This window comes from Mizuhopecten yessoensis, unplaced genomic scaffold, assembly GCF_002113885.1.
Source record: "Mizuhopecten yessoensis strain PY_sf001 unplaced genomic scaffold, ASM211388v2 scaffold7251, whole genome shotgun sequence".
NCBI classification, from domain to species: Eukaryota; Metazoa; Mollusca; class Bivalvia; order Pectinida; family Pectinidae; genus Mizuhopecten; species Mizuhopecten yessoensis.
The window spans coordinates 792,834-811,202 of record NW_018406955.1 but is presented as its reverse complement, the minus strand read 5'-3'; the positions used below and the strand labels follow the sequence as shown (position 1 = coordinate 811,202).

Sequence of the window (18,369 nt, the reverse complement as noted above, 5' to 3'; positions counted from 1 at the left end):
GATATATAACAGTGGTGTACTCACCCTAACCTGATATATAACAGTAATGTACTCACACTAACCTGATATATAACTGTGGTGTATTCACCCTAACCTGATGTATAACTGTGATGTACTCACCCTAACCTGATATATAACAGTGATGTACTGACCCTAACCTGATATATATGATGTACTCACCCAAACCTGATATATGACATTGATGTACTCCCCCTAACCTGATACATAAAAGTGATGTACTCACCGTAACCTGATATATAGCAGTGACGTACACACCCTTAGCTGATATATAACAATGATGTACTCACCCAAACCTGATATATGACATTGATGTACTCACCCTAACCTGATACATAAAAGTGATGTACTCACCGTAACCTGATATATAACAGTGATGTACTCACCCTATCCTGATATATAATAGTGGTGTACTAACCTAACCTGATATATAACAGTGACGTACTCACCCTAACCTGATATATAACAGTGGTGTACTCACCCTAACCTGATATATAACAGTGGTGTACTCACCCTAATCTGATGTATAACAGTGACGTACTCACCCTAACCTGATATATAACAATGATGTACTCACCCTAACCTGATATATAATAGTGATGTACTCACCCTTACCTGATATATAGCAGTGACGTACACACCCTAAGCTGATATATAACAATGATGTACTAACCCAAACCTGATATATAACATTGATGTACTTACCCTAACCTGATATATAACAGTGATGTACTAACCCTAACCTGACATGTGACAGTGATGTACTCACCCTAACCGGATATATAACAGTGACGTACGCATCCTAAGCTGATATATAACAATGATGTACTCACCCAAATCTGATATGTGACATTGATGTACTCACCCTAACCTGATACATAACAGTGATGTACTCACCGTAACCTGATATATAACAGTGATGTACTCACCCTAACCTGATATATAACAGTGGTGTACTAACCTAACCTGATATATAACAGTGACGTACTCACCCTAGCCTGATGTATAACAGTGACGTACTCACCCTAACCTGATGTATAACTGTGATGACTCACCCTAACCTGATATATAACGGTGACGTATTCACCCTAACCTGATATGTAACAATGATTAACTGACCCTAGCCTGATATATAACAGTGACGTACTCACCCTAACCTGATATATTACAATGATGTACTGACCCTAACCTGATATATAACTGTGATGTACTGACCCTAACCTGATATATAACAATGATATCTTCAACCAAACCTGATATATAACACTGATGTACTCACCCTAACCTGATACATAACAGTGATGCACTCACCCTAACCTGATGTATAACTGTGATGTACTCACCCTAACCTGATATGTAACAGTGATGACTCACCCTAACCTGATATATAACAGTGGTGTACTCACCCTAACCTGATATATAACTGTTATGTACTCACCCTAACCTGATATGTAACAGTGAGGTACTCACCCTAACCTGATATGTAACAGTGATGACTCACCCTAACCTGATAAATAACAGTGGTGTACTCACCCTAACCTGATATATAACTGTGGTGTACTCACCTTTACCTGATAAATAACAGTGGTGTACTCACCCTAACCTGATATATAACTGTGGTGTACTCACCCGAACCTGATATATAGCAGAGATGTACTCACCCTATCTTGATATATAACAGTGATGTTACACACCCTAACCTGATAGGTAACAGTGATGTGTTACCCTGACCTGATATATAACAGGGACGTACACAACCTAACCTGATATATCTCACCCTAACCTGATTTGTAACAGTGATGACTCACACTAACCTGATAAATAACAGTGGTGCACTCACCCTAACCTGATATATAACACTGACGTACTCACCTTTACCTGATAAATAACAGTGGTGTACTCACCCTAACCTGATATATAGCAGTGATGTACTCACCCTAACTTGATATATAACAGGGACGTACACACCCTAACCTGATATATAATAGTGATGTACACACCCTAACCTGATATATAATAGTGATGTACTCACACTAACCTGATATATAGCAGTGATGTACTCACCCTAACCTGATATGTGACAGTGACGTACACACCCTAACCTGATATATAATAGTGATGTACTCACCTTAACCTGATATATAACAGTGACGTACACACCCTAAGCTGATATATAACAATGATGTACTCACCCAAACTTGATATATAACACATTGATGTACTCACCCTAACCTGATATATAGCAGTGATGTATTAACCCTAACCTGACATGTGACAGTTATGTACTCACCCTGACCTGATATATAGCAGTGATGTACTCACCCTAACCCGATATATAGCAGTGATGTACTCACCCTAACCTGATATGTGACAGTGACGTACACACCCTAACCTGATATATAATAGTGATGTACTCACTTTACCCTGATATATAACAGTGACGTACACACCCTAAGCTGATATATAACAATGTTGTACTCACCCAAACTTGATATATAACACATTGATGTACTCGCCCTAACCTGATATATAGCAGTGATGTATTAACCCTAACCTGTCATGTGACAGTTATGTACTCACCCTGACCTGATATATAGCAGTGATATACTCACCCTAACCTGATATATAACAGTGACGTACTCACCCTAACCTGAAAAATAACAGTGGTGTACTCACCCTCACCTGATATATAACTGTGGTGTACTCACCTTAACCTGATATATAACAGTGGTGTACTCACACTAAGCTGATATATAACAGTGATGTACTGACCCTAACCTGATATGTAACAGTGATGTACTGTCCCTAGCCTGATATATAACAATGATGTACACACCTTAACCTGATCTATATAACAGTGGTGTACTCACCTTAACCTGATATATAACAGTGACGTACTCACCCTAACCTGATATATAACAGTGGTGTTCTCACCTTAACCTGATATATAACTGTGATGTACTCCCCCTAACCTGATATGTAACAGTGATGACTCACCCTAACCTGATATATAACAGTTACGTACTCACCCTAACCTGAGATATATAACAGTGGTGTACTCACCTTAACCTGATATATAACAGTGACGTACTCACCCTAACCTGCTATATAACAGTGGTGTACTCACCTTAACCTGATATATAACAGTGACGTACTCACCCTAACCTGATATATAACAGTGGTGTACTCACCTTAACCTGATATATAACAGTGACGTACTCACCCTAACCTGATATATAACTGTGGTGTACTCACCCTAACCTGATATATAACAGTGATGTACTCACCCAAACCTGATATATAATTGTGATGTACTGACCCTAACCTGATATATAACTGTGATGTACTCACCCGAACCTGATATGTAACAGTGATGTACACACCCTAACCTGATATATAACTGTGATGTACTCACCCTAACCTGACTTGTAACAGTGATGTACACACCCTAACCTGATATATAACTGTGATTTACTCACCCTAACCTGATATATAACTGTGATGTACTCACCCTAACCTGATATGTAACAGTGACGTACTCACCCTAACATGATAAATAACTGTGGTGTACTCACCTTAACCTGATATATAACAGTGGTGTACTCACCCTAACCTGATATATAACAGTGATGTACTGACCCTAACCTGATGTATAACTGTGATGTACTCATCCTAACCTGATATATAACAGTGATGTACTCACCCTAACCTGATATATAACAGTGGTGTACTCACCCTAAACTGATATATAACAGTGATGTACTGACCCTAACCGGATGTATAACTGTGATGTACTCATACTAACCTGATATATAACAGTGATGTACTCACACTAACCTGATATGTAACAGTGATGACTCCCCCTAACCTGATATATAACAGTGGTGCACTCACCCTAACCTGATATATAACACTGACGTACTCACCTTTACCTGATAAATAACAGTGGTGTACTTACCCTAACCAGATATATAATAGTGATGTACACACCCTAACCTGATATATAACAGTGAGGTACTCACCCTAACCTGATAAATAACAGTGGTGTACTCACCTTAACCTGATATATAACTGTGGTGTACTCACCTTAACCTGATATATAACAGTGGTGTACTCACCCTAACCTGATATATAACAGTGATGTACTGACCCTAACCTGATATGTAACAGTGATGTACTGACCCTAGCCTGATATATAACAATGATGTACACACCTTAACCTGATATATATAACAGTGGTGTACTGACCCTAACCTGATATGTAACAGGGATGTACTGACCCTAGCCTTATATATAACAATGATGTACACGCCTTAACCTGATATATATAACAGTGGTGCACTCACCCTAACCTGATCTATATAACAGTGGTGTACTCTCCTTAACCTGATATATAACAGTAACAGTGGTGTACTCACACTAAGCTGATATATAACAGTGACGTACTCACCGTAACCTGATATATAACATTGATGTACTGACCCTAACCCGATATGTAACAGTGATGACTCACCCTAACCTGATCTATATAACAGTGGTGTACTTACCCTAACCTGATATATAACTGTGGTGTACTCACCCTAAACTGATATATAACAGTGACGTACACACCCTAAGCTGATATATAACAGTGATGTACTCAACTTTACCTGATATATAACAGTAACGTACTCACCCTAACCTGAGATATAACAGTGATGTACTCACCTAAACCTGATATATAAGTCAGTGGTGTACGCTCCTTATCCTGATATATAACAGTGAGGTATTCACTTTAACCTGATATATAACTGTGGTGTACTCACCCTAACCCGATATATAACATATATAACAGTGGAGTACTCACCCTAACCTGGTATATAACATATATAACAGTGGTGTACTCACCCTACACAGTGGCAACCATGGTTATAGCAATAACCGAAGCTACAATGGTTATGATGATTGTGGCACTCGGATTGATGGCTGCAGTCTAAAAAATTAACCAACAAAAACCCATATTTGCAAATGTTGCATTCATTTATCGGGTAGAAATCTCGAAGCATAAGGGAAAAATATCGGATTGCAAAATAAATTATAAGCATATTTAAACCTTCACAAAGTTCCTTTCGTTTATTAGTGTAGTAAAGCATCACTTACAATACCTAACTTTCTACATCTTAGGGGCTAACCTACTGTATGTAGGGGCTAACCCTACTGTATTTAGGGGCTAACCCTACTGTATTTGGGGGCTAACCCTACTGTATTTAGGGGCTAACCTAACTGTATTTTGGGGCTAACCCTACTGTATTTAGGGGCTAACCCTACTGTATTTAGGGGCTAACATTACTGTATTTAGTGGCTAACCCTTCAGTATTTGGGGGCTAACCCTACTGTATTACGGGGCTAACCCTACTGTATTTACGGGCAAACACAACTGTATTTAGAGCTAACCCTACTGTATTTAGGGGCTAACCCTACTGTTTTTGGGGGCTAACCCTACTGTATTTGGGGGCTGACCCTACTGCATTTAGGGGCTAATCCTACTGTATTTAGGGGCTAACCCTACTGTATTTAGGGGCTAACACTACTGTATTTAGGGGCTAACACTACTGTATTTAGGGGCTAACACTACTGTATTTAGGGGCTAACCCTACTGTATTTAGGGGCTAACACTACTGTATTTAGGGGCTAACACTACTGTATTTAGGGGCTAACACTACTGTATTTAGGGGCTAACCCTACTGTATTTAGGGGCTAACACTACTGTATTTAGGGGCTAACACTACTGTATTTAGGGGCTAACACTACTGTATTTAGGGGCTAACCCTACTGTATTTAGGGGCTAACACTACTGTATTTAGGGGCTAACACTACTGTATTTAGGGGCTAACACTACTGTATTTAGGGGCTAACCCTACTGTATTTAGGGGCTAACACTACTGTATTTAGGGGCTAACACTACTGTATTTAGGGGCTAACACTACTGTATTTAGGGGCTAACCCTACTGTATTTAGGGGCTAACACTACTGTATTTAGGGGCTAACACTACTGTATTTAGGGGCTAACACTACTGTATTTAGGGGCTAACCCTACTGTATTTAGGGGCTAACACTACTGTATTTAGGGGCTAACACTACTGTATTTAGGGGCTAACACTACTGTATTTAGGGGCTAACCCTACTGTATTTAGGGGCTAACACTACTGTATTTAGGGGCTAACACTACTGTATTTAGGGGCTAACACTACTGTATTTAGGGGCTAACCCTACTGTATTTAGGGGCTAACACTACTGTATTTAGGGGCTAACACTACTGTATTTAGGGGCTAACACTACTGTATTTAGGGGCTAACCCTACTGTATTTAGGGGCTAACACTACTGTATTTAGGGGCTAACACTACTGTATTTAGGGGCTAACACTACTGTATTTAGGGGCTAACCCTACTGTATTTAGGGGCTAACACTACTGTATTTAGGGGCTAACACTACTGTATTTAGGGGCTAACACTACTGTATTTAGGGGCTAACCCTACTGTATTTAGGGGCTAACACTACTGTATTTAGGGGCTAACACTACTGTATTTAGGGGCTAACACTACTGTATTTAGGGGCTAACACTACTGTATTTAGGGGCTAACACTACTGTATTTAGGGGCTAACACTACTGTATTTAGGGGCTAACACTACTGTATTTAGGGGCTAACACTACTGTATTTAGGGGCTAACACTACTGTATTTAGGGGCTAACACTACTGTATTTAGGGGCTAACACTACTGTATTTAGGGGCTAACACTACTGTATTTAGGGGCTAACACTACTGTATTTAGGGGCTAACACTACTGTATTTAGGGGCTAACACTACTGTATTTAGGGGCTAACACTACTGTATTTAGGGGCTAACACTACTGTATTTAGGGGCTAACACTACTGTATTTAGGGGCTAACACTACTGTATTTAGGGGCTAACACTACTGTATTTAGGGGCTAACACTACTGTATTTAGGGGCTAACACTACTGTATTTAGGGGCTAACACTACTGTATTTAGGGGCTAACACTACTGTATTTAGGGGCTAACACTACTGTATTTAGGGGCTAACACTACTGTATTTAGGGGCTAACACTACTGTATTTAGGGGCTAACACTACTGTATTTAGGGGCTAACACTACTGTATTTAGGGGCTAACACTACTGTATTTAGGGGCTAACACTACTGTATTTAGGGGCTAACACTACTGTATTTAGGGGCTAACACTACTGTATTTAGGGGCTAACACTACTGTATTTAGGGGCTAACACTACTGTATTTAGGGGCTAACACTACTGTATTTAGGGGCTAACCCTACTGTATTTAGGGGCTAACACTACTGTATTTAGGGGCTAACACTACTGTATTTAGGGGCTAACACTACTGTATTTAGGGGCTAACCCTACTGTATTTAGGGGCTAACACTACTGTATTTAGGGGCTAACACTACTGTATTTAGGGGCTAACACTACTGTATTTAGGGGCTAACCCTACTGTATTTAGGGGCTAACACTACTGTATTTAGGGGCTAACACTACTGTATTTAGGGGCTAACACTACTGTATTTAGGGGCTAACCCTACTGTATTTAGGGGCTAACACTACTGTATTTAGGGGCTAACACTACTGTATTTAGGGGCTAACACTACTGTATTTAGGGGCTAACCCTACTGTATTTAGGGGCTAACCCTACTGTATTTAGGGGCTAACACTACTGTATTTAGGGGCTAACACTACTGTATTTAGGGGCTAACACTACTGTATTTAGGGGCTAACACTACTGTATTTAGGGGCTAACACTACTGTATTTAGGGGCTAACCCTACTGTATTTAGGGGCTAACACTACTGTATTTAGGGGCTAACACTACTGTATTTAGGGGCTAACACTACTGTATTTAGGGGCTAACCCTACTGTATTTAGGGGCTAACACTACTGTATTTAGGGGCTAACACTACTGTATTTAGGGGCTAACACTACTGTATTTAGGGGCTAACCCTACTGTATTTAGGGGCTAACACTACTGTATTTAGGGGCTAACACTACTGTATTTAGGGGCTAACACTACTGTATTTAGGGGCTAACCCTACTGTATTTAGGGGCTAACACTACTGTATTTAGGGGCTAACACTACTGTATTTAGGGGCTAACACTACTGTATTTAGGGGCTAACCCTACTGTATTTAGGGGCTAACACTACTGTATTTAGGGGCTAACCCTACTGTATTTAGGGGCTAACCCTACTGTATTTGGGGGCTAACCCTACTGTATTTGGGGGCTAACCCTACTGTATTTGGGAGCTAACACTACCGTATTTAGGGGCTAACCCTACTGTAATTGGGGGCTAACCCTACTGTATTTGGGGGCTAACACTACTGTATTTAGGGGCTAACACTACTGTATTTAGGGACTAACACTACTGTATTTAGCGGCTAACCCTACTGTATTTAGGGGCTAACCCTACTGTATTAAGGTCTAACCCTACTCTATTTAGGGGCTAACACTACTTTATTTAGGGGCTAACCTTACTGTATTTAGGGGCTAACACTACTATATTTAGGGGCTAACCCTACTGTATTTGGGGGCTAACCCTACTGTGTTTGGGGGCTAACACTACTGTATTAGGGGCGGACCCTACTGTATTTAGCGGCGAACACTATTGTATTTAGGGACTAACACTACTGTATTTGGGGGCTAACCCTATCGTATTTAGGGGCTAACCCTACTGTATTTTGGGGCTAACCCTTCTGTATTTAGGGGCTAACCCTGCTGTATTTGGGGGCTAACCCTACTGTATTTAGGGGCTAACCCTACTGTATTAAGGTCTAACCCTACTCTATTTAGGGGCTAACACTACTGTATTTAGGGGCTTACCCTACAGTATTTAGGGGCTAACCCTACTGTATTTGGGGGCTAGCCCTTCTGTATTTAGGGGCTAACCCTGCTGTATTTGGGGGCTAACCCCACTGTATTAAGGGGCTAACCCTACTGGATTTGGGGGCTAACCTTACTGTATTTGGGGGCTAGCCCTGCTGTATTTGGGGGCTAACCCCACTGTATTAAGGGGCTAACCCTACTGTATTTGGGGGCTAACCTTACTGTATTTGGGGGCTAACCCTGCTGTATTTGGGGGCTAACCCCACTGTATTAAGGGGCTAACCCTACTGTATTTGGGGGCTAACCCTACTGTATTTGGGGGCTAACCCTACTGTATTTGGGAGCTAACACTACCGTATTTAGGGGCTAACCCTACTGTAATTGGGGGCTAACCCTACTGTATTTGGGGGCTAACACTACTGTATTTAGGGGCTAACACTACTGTATTTAGGGACTAACACTACTGTATTTAGCGGCTAACCCTACTGTATTTAGGGGCTAACCCTACTGTATTAAGGTCTAACCCTACTCTATTTAGGGGCTAACACTACTTTATTTAGGGGCTAACCTTACTGTATTTGAGGCTAACACTACTGTATTTAGGGGCTAACCCTACTGTATTTGGGGGCTAACCCTACTGTGTTTGGGGGCTAACACTACTGTATTAGGGGCGGACCCTACTGTATTTAGGGGCGAACACTATTGTATTTAGGGACTAACACTACTGTATGTAGGGGCTAACATTACTGTATTTGGGGGCTAACCCTACTGTATTTGGGGACTCACACTACTGTATTTAGGGGCTAACCCTACTGACCAGATCGAGTGTGACGGTTGTCAGTATAATGTGACCAGATCGAGTGTGACGGTTGCTGTATAATGTGACCAGATCGAGTGTGACGGTTGTCTGTATAATGTGACCAGATCGAGTGTGACAGTTGTCAATATAATGTGACCAGAGCGAGTGTGACGGTTGTCAGTATAATGTGACAAAATCGAGTGTGACGGTTGCCAGATTAATGTGACCAGATCGAGTGTGACGGTTGTCTGTATAAAGTGACCAGATCGAGTGTGACAGTTGTCAATATAATGTGACCAGAGCGAGTGTGACGGTTGTCAGTATAGTGTGACAAAATCGAGTGTGACGGTTGCCAGATTAATGTGACCAGATCGAGTGTAACGGTTGTCTGTATAAAGTGACCAGATCGAGTGTGACAGTTGTCAGTATAATGTGACCAGAGCAAGTGTGACGGTTGTCTGTATAAAGTGACCAGATCGAGGGTGACAGTTGTCAGTATAATGTGACCAGAGCGAGTGTGACGGTTGCCAGATTAATGTGACCAGATCGAGTGTGACCGTTGTCTGTATAAAGTGACCAGATCGAGTGTGACAGTTGTCAGTATGATGTGACCAGAGCAAGTGTGACGGTTGTCTGTATAAAGTGACCAGATCGAGTGTGTCAGTTGTCAGTATAATGTGACCAGAGCAAGTGTGACGGTTGTCTGTATAAAGGGACCAGATCGAGTGTGACAGTTGTCAGTGTAATGTGACCAGAGCGAGTGTGACGGTTGTCTGTATAATGTGACCAGATCGAGTGTTACGGTTGTCAGGATAATGTGACCAGATCGAGTGTGACGGTTGCCAGATTAATGTGACCAGATCGAGGGTGACCGTTGTCTGTATAAAGTGACCAGATCGAGTGGGACAGTTGTCAGTATAATGTGACCAGAGCAAGTGTGACGGTTGTCTGTATAAAGTGACCAGATCGAGTGTGACAGTTGTCAGTATGATGTGACCAGAGCAAGTGTGACGGTTGTCTGTATAAAGTGACCAGATCGAGGGTGACAGTTGTCAGTATAATGTGACCAGATCGAGTGTGACGGTTGTCAGTATGATGTGACAAAATCGAGTGTGACGGTTGTCAGATTAATGTGACCGAGTGGAGTGTCATTGTTGTTAGTATATTGTGACCTGATGGAGTGTTATGGTTGTCAGTATAACGTGACCAGGTGGAGTATGATTGTTGTCAGTATAATGTGACCTAGTGGAGTGTAATGGAGAAATTATGAAAAATACGTACGGAAATTAATATTATGTTCGTTTTTTAGCTATTAAATATAACACGGAGAACTGTCAGATAATATCAAGGCTTTTGTTTCAAAAGTCTCCCTGCTTTTGCCAGTGAATAGGTCTACAAATCCTCTTCACCATTTGTTTTCTGATTTAGAGGGTAGGGGAAATAAATATGTTATTACCCGTTTACATCAAGCGATGTCAATTGTCGATGTTTGGCTGTAATAATCTTTTGTGGAAAATATTCTAGAACCAAATAATTGTTAATTGTGTTTATGTGTACGAATAGTGGCTACTTACGAATGCCTGTGTGTGTCGATGTACCGACGCAGATACAATCTCCACTAGAACAGGCGAGGTTCAACCCGTTGTTGCAATTCGTGCTATCACAATCTGCAGTAGAGGTGCACGTCTCCGAATAAACCAAACCTTAAAAACATCAATGATAATTCCAGTAATTGGGGAACTTACGTTCGGGGTATTACAATAAGGGGGATACGCAATAGTATAAGGATGCGTATTTTAAGGGGAGCGATCATTATTCATAAATGTTGGGAAATATTAAAATTTATGTTTTCGCTTTTATAAATCAATCAACATTGTGAACTGAGAGCTCTTTTAAACAACTACCAACACGTATGACATTGTTTGTGCAGACGTAAAGGGTGTTATTATAGGGTGGCGAGAAGTAGATAGGCAGTCTCCCAGAAGGTAGCAATCGGGTGGTAGGTCCAATGTCAACCCATCACCTGTACGTCGTTGTTTTGTCCATCATCCGGATATTTAGATTATTATCTATAACCTCCTGTGTATTGACACAGTGATATCAACTATGCTCCATCAACACACCTATTACCCACTGCATGAACATAAGTGGCGACTACTATGGGAATTTCCCTTCCAAACTGGGGATTTGCGTTTGTGCCTTTCTTGGCTTTACCTCCCTCTTGTCTGATTTAAACGCCGTACACCCTTCCTTATCTTGGACAGCTCTTTCTCCCACCTTTCACAGGTGTGTCTCCCGTTTTAGCCGGGAAAGATTAGCTTGTCATCCCCTAGGGGGAGATAGCCTCGTGCCGATTAGCACGTGTTCGATTGTGACGTCATTAAAATGTGTCACTGGCAATTGTGACGTCATCAAAAGTGAATGACGATATGCATACCCCACATGTGTTTTTGTTTACAAACATACAACTGTCGGTGGAGTGCTGACTGAAATAATAGGATGGGAGAAAAATAATCATCTCCTACCTTGAGGGTCCCAACCCTTGGGGTGATATTTTTGGTTGTCTAACCCTCGGCAGAGCTTTGGGTTAGACAACCAAAAACATCACCCCTCGGGTTGGGGATATCCCGGTCACACCCTCAAGGTAGGGATAGATTCTATTAATCTTACACACAGGGAAATACAAACAATCGTCTTTCCAACTAGATCAGTATACCTCATATAAAAGTACCCTATAAACAAAGACCATGGTACATATACATCATCTCGTACCCAATACACAGATATATAACATACTCATACATCATCTCGTACCCAATACTCAAATATATAACGTACCCATACATCATTTCGTACACAATACTCAGGTATATAACATACCCATTGCATCATATAGTACACAATACCCAGGTATATAACATACCCATACATCATCTCGTACACAATACCCAGGTATATAACATACCCATACATCATCTCGTACACAATACCCAGGTATATAACATACCCATACATCATCTCGTACACAATACCCAGGTATATAACATACCCATACATCATCTCGTACACAATACCCAGGTATATAACATACCTATACATCATCTCGTACACAATACCCAGGTATATAACGTACCAATACATCATCTCGTACCCAATACTTAGGTATATAACATACCCATACATCATCTCGTACACAATACTTAGGTATATAACATACCAATACATCATCTCGTACACAATACTTAGGTATATAACATACCCATACATCATCTCGTACACACTTAGGTATATTCCATACCCATACATCATCTCGTACACAATACTTAGGTATATAGCATACCCTTTCATCATCTCGTACCCAATACACAGATATATAACATACCCATACACCATCTCGTACCCAATACTCAGATATGGAACTGGACTATAGTGAATTTCACGTGTACTTAGATCAGATATCAAATCCATATGTTTCGGTTTTTGTGCCTTCACATATAATATTTGTTTTTCATTTTCATACATTTACTTACATGCAGAAAGGGCAAGCACAGCTATCACAATGAAGGTCCTCATGATTGGTGTCGGGAGCAGGGCAGTGAATGTGAGGCATACCTTCACCGCCTTTTTATATGATACGGGGAGCGTCAAGTCTGGCGTTTTTCACACGACCCTGATCTTATATCTTGTCACACATGTTACGCAGAGCACGATTAACTTGTATCAAGTTTTCCAATGTTGGATGTTTTTCAAGTAAGTTATTTCCCCACCTGTCTGTGTAGAAGTGCAGCTCTGTTGTAATTACGATCTGCTTTTCGTTTGTGGCAGGTTTTACAAAGGTTTAACCACGGAATTAGGCTATCTAAGTCCGTGGTTTAACATGCCCTTCAAGTCCGGCATTAGTTGGAGTTTCCCTTTACCTAAATCGTTGGTGATGCGGACTCGGAAGCTGGAGGTCGCTGGTTCGATCCCCGTCGGAATCACACTGTGCCCTTCCCCCTCTCTCTCCCTCTCTCATATATTGATACAGTACACATAAAAACATCCAGCGCATAATTGATACAGTACATATAGAAACATCAATCCTATATATTGATACAGTACAGATAGAAACATCCAGCGCATAATTGATACAGTACATATAGAAACATCAACCCTATATATTGATACAGTACAGATAAAAACATCCACCTCGTATATTGATACAGTACACATAGAAAAAACCACCTTATATATTGATACAGTACATATAGAAACATCCACCCTATATATTGAAACAGTACATATAGACACATCCACCTTATATATTGATACAGTACATATAGAAATATCCACCCCATATATTGATACAGTACACATAGAAACATCAACCTTATATATTGATACAGTACATATAGAAACATCCACCTCGTATATTGATACAGTACACATAGAAACATCCACCTCGTATATTGATACAGTACACATAGAAACATACACCTTATATATTGATACAGTACATATAGAAACATCCACCTTATATATTGATACAGTATATATAGAAACATCCACCTCGTATATTGATACAGTACACATAGAAACATCCACCCTATATATTGGTACAGTACATATAGAAACATCCGCCTCGTATATTGATACAGTACACATAGAAACATACACCTTATATATTGATACAGTACATATAGAAACATCCACCTTATATATTGATACAGTACATATAGAAACATCCACCCTATATATTGAAACAGTACATATAGACACATCCACCTTATATATTGATACAGTACATATAGAAATATCCCCCCCATATATTGATCCAGTACACATAGAAACATCAACCTTATATATTGATACAGTACATATAGAAACAACCACCTCGTATATTGATACAGCACACATAGAAACATCCACCCTATATATTGATACAGTACATATAGAAATATCCTCCCCATATATTGATACACCAATCACCCCATATATTGAAACTGTACATATAGAAACATCCACCCCATATATTGATACAGTACATATAGAAACATCTAATTTATATATTGATACAGTACATATAGAATCATCCATCCCATATATTGATACAGTACAAATAGAAACATCCACCTCGTATATTGATACAGTACATATAGAAACATCCACCCTATATATTGATAGAGTACATATAGAAACATCCACCTCATATATTAATACAGTACATATAGAAACATCCACCTTATATATTGTTACAGTACATATAGAAACATCCACCTTATATATTGATACAGTACACATAGAAACATCCACATTATATATTGATACAGTACACATAGAAACATCCACCTCGTATATTGATACAGTACACATAGAAACATCCACATTATATATTGATACAGTACATATAGGAACATCCACCCGATATATTGATACAGTTCATATAGAAACATCCACCTCATATATTGATACAGTACACATAGAAACATCCACCTCGTATATTGATACAGTACACAGAGAAACATCCACCTCGTATATTGAAACAGTACACATATAAACATCAACCTCGTATATTGGTACAGTACACATAGAAACATCAACCTCGTATATTGATACAGTACACATAGAAACATCCACCCTATATATTGGTACAGTACATATAGAAACCTCCACCTCGTATATTGATACAGTGCACATGGAAACATCCACCTTAGATACAGTACACAGAGAAACATCCACCTCGTATATTGATACAGCACACATAGAAACATCCACCCTATATATTGGTACAGTACATATAGAAACCTCCACCTCGTATATTGATACAGTGCACATGGAAACATCCACCTTATATATTGATACAGTACATATAGGAACATCCCCCCGATATATTGATACAGTTCATATAGAACATCCACCTCATATATTGATACAGTACAGATAGAAACATCCACCTCGTATATAGTAATACAGTACACATAGAAACATCCACCTTGTATATTGATACCGTACACATAGAAACATCCACCTCATATATTGATACAGTACAGATAGAAGCATCCACCCCATATAGTACATATAGAAACATCCACCTTATATATTGATACAGTACACAAAGAAACATCCACCTCGTATATCGATACAGTACACATAGAAACATCCACCTCATATATCGATACAGTACACATAGAAACATCCACCTTGTGTATTGATACAGTACACATAGAAACATCAACCTCGTATATAGTGATACAGTACACATAGAAACATCAACCTCGTATATAGTGATACAGTACACATAGAAACATCCACCTCTTATATTGATACAGTACAGATAGAAACATCCACCTCGTATATAGTAATACAGTACACATAGAAACATCCACCTTATATATTGATACAGTACACAAAGAAACATCCACCTCGTATATTGATACAGTACACATAGAAACATCAACGTCTTATATTGATACAGTACACATATAAACATCAACCTCTTAGATAGATACAGTACACATATAAACATCAACCTAGTATATTGGTACAGTACACATAGAAACATCAACCTCGTATATAGTGATACAGTACACATAGAAACATCCACCCTATATATTGGTACAGTACATATAGAAACCTCCACCTCGTATATTGATACAGTGCACATGGAAACATCCACCTTAGATACAGTACACAGAGAAACATCCACCTTATATATTGATACAGTACACAAAGAAACATCCACCTCGTATATTGATACAGCACACATAGAAACATCCACCCTATATATTGGTACAGTACATATAGAAACCTCCACCTCGTATATTGATACAGTGCACATGGAAACATCCACCTTAGATACAGTACACAGAGAAACATCCACCTCGTATATTGATACAGTACACAGAGAAACATCCACATTATATATTGATACAGTACATATAGGAACATCCACCCGATATATTGATACAGTTCATATGGAAACATCCACCTCATATATTGATACAGTACACATTGACCTTATATATTGATACAGTACATATAGGAACATCCACCCGATATATTGATACAGTTCATATGGAAACATCCACCTCATATATTGATACAGTACAGATAGAAACATCCACCTCGGATATAGTGATACAGTACACATAGAAACATCCACCTCTTATATTGATACAGTACAGATAGAAACATCCACCCAATATATTGTTACATGATACATAGACACATCCACCTCATAATTGATACAGTACACATAGAAACATCCACCCCATCCACATTATATATTGATACAGTACATATAGGAACATCCACCCGATATATTGATACAGTTCATATAGAACATCCACCTCATATATTGATACAGTACACATAGAAACATCCACCCAATATATTGTTACATGATACATAGACACATCCACCTCATAATTGATACAGTACATATAGAAACATCCAACAAATATATTGATACAGAACACATAGAAACATCCACCTCATAATTGATACAGTACACATAGAAACATCCACCTTATATATTGATACAGTACACAAAGAAACATCCACCTCGTATATTGATACAGTACACATAGAAACATCCACCACATATATTGATACAGTACACATAAAAACATCCACCTTATATATTGATACAATACACAAAGAAACATCCACCTTATATATTGATACAGTACACATAGAAACATCCACCCCAAATATTGATTCAGTACATATAGAAACATCCACTTTATATATTGATACAGTACATATAGAAACATCCAAGCCATATATTGATACAGTACACATAGAAACATCCACCTCGTATATTGATACAGTACACATAGAAACATCCACCTCGTATATTGATGCACTACACATAGAAACATCCGCCTCATATATTGATACAGTACACATAGAAACATCCACCTCATATATTGATACAGTGCAGATAGAAACATCCAATCCATATATTGATACAGTACCCATAGAAACATCCACCTCGTATATAGTGATACAGTACATATAGAAACATCCACCTCATATATTGATACAGTACACATAGAAACATCCACCTAATATATTGATACAGTACAGATAGAAACATCCACCTCGTATATTGATACAGTACAAATAGAAACATCCACCTCATATACTGATACAGTACACATAGAAACCTCCACCTCATATATTGATACAGCACACATAGAAACAGCCACCTCATATATTGATACAGCACACATAGAAACAGCCACCTCATATATTGATACAGTACACATTGAAACATCCACCTCACATATTGATACAGTACACAGATAAGCATCCACCTCATATATTGATACAGTACAGATAGAAGCATCCACCCCATATATTGATACATTACACATATAAACATCAATCTCGTATATTGATACAGTNACATAGAAACATCCACCCTATATATTGGTACAGTACATATAGAAACCTCCACCTCGTATATTGATACAGTGCACATGGAAACATCCACCTTATATATTGATACTGTACATATAGAAACATCCACCTCGTATATTGATACAGTACACATAGAAACATCCACCTTATATATTGATACAGTACATATAGAAACATCCACCTTATATATTGATACAGTACACATAGAAACATCCACCTCGTATATTGATACAGCATACATAGAAACATCCACCTTTAT

The 18,369-nt window shown here is 39.1% G+C and overlaps 2 long non-coding RNA genes across 2 annotated transcripts; both read right to left on the bottom strand.

The window, feature by feature from the left end:
- Window positions 1–2,629: 2,629 nt before the first annotated feature.
- On the bottom strand, window positions 2,630–3,790 carry LOC110453295. Its single transcript, XR_002463277.1, has 3 exons — window positions 3,216–3,790; window positions 2,895–2,926; window positions 2,630–2,668 (listed from the first exon to the last, which is right to left on the bottom strand). It is a non-coding gene; the product is annotated as an uncharacterized LOC110453295 (long non-coding RNA).
- A 1,098-nt stretch (window positions 3,791–4,888) lies between these two features.
- LOC110453283 lies at window positions 4,889–13,339 on the bottom strand. The gene is made up of 3 exons (XR_002463275.1): window positions 13,235–13,339; window positions 11,279–11,407; window positions 4,889–4,990 (listed from the first exon to the last, which is right to left on the bottom strand). It is a non-coding gene; the product is annotated as an uncharacterized LOC110453283 (long non-coding RNA).
- Between the last annotated feature and the right edge of the window lie 5,030 nt (window positions 13,340–18,369).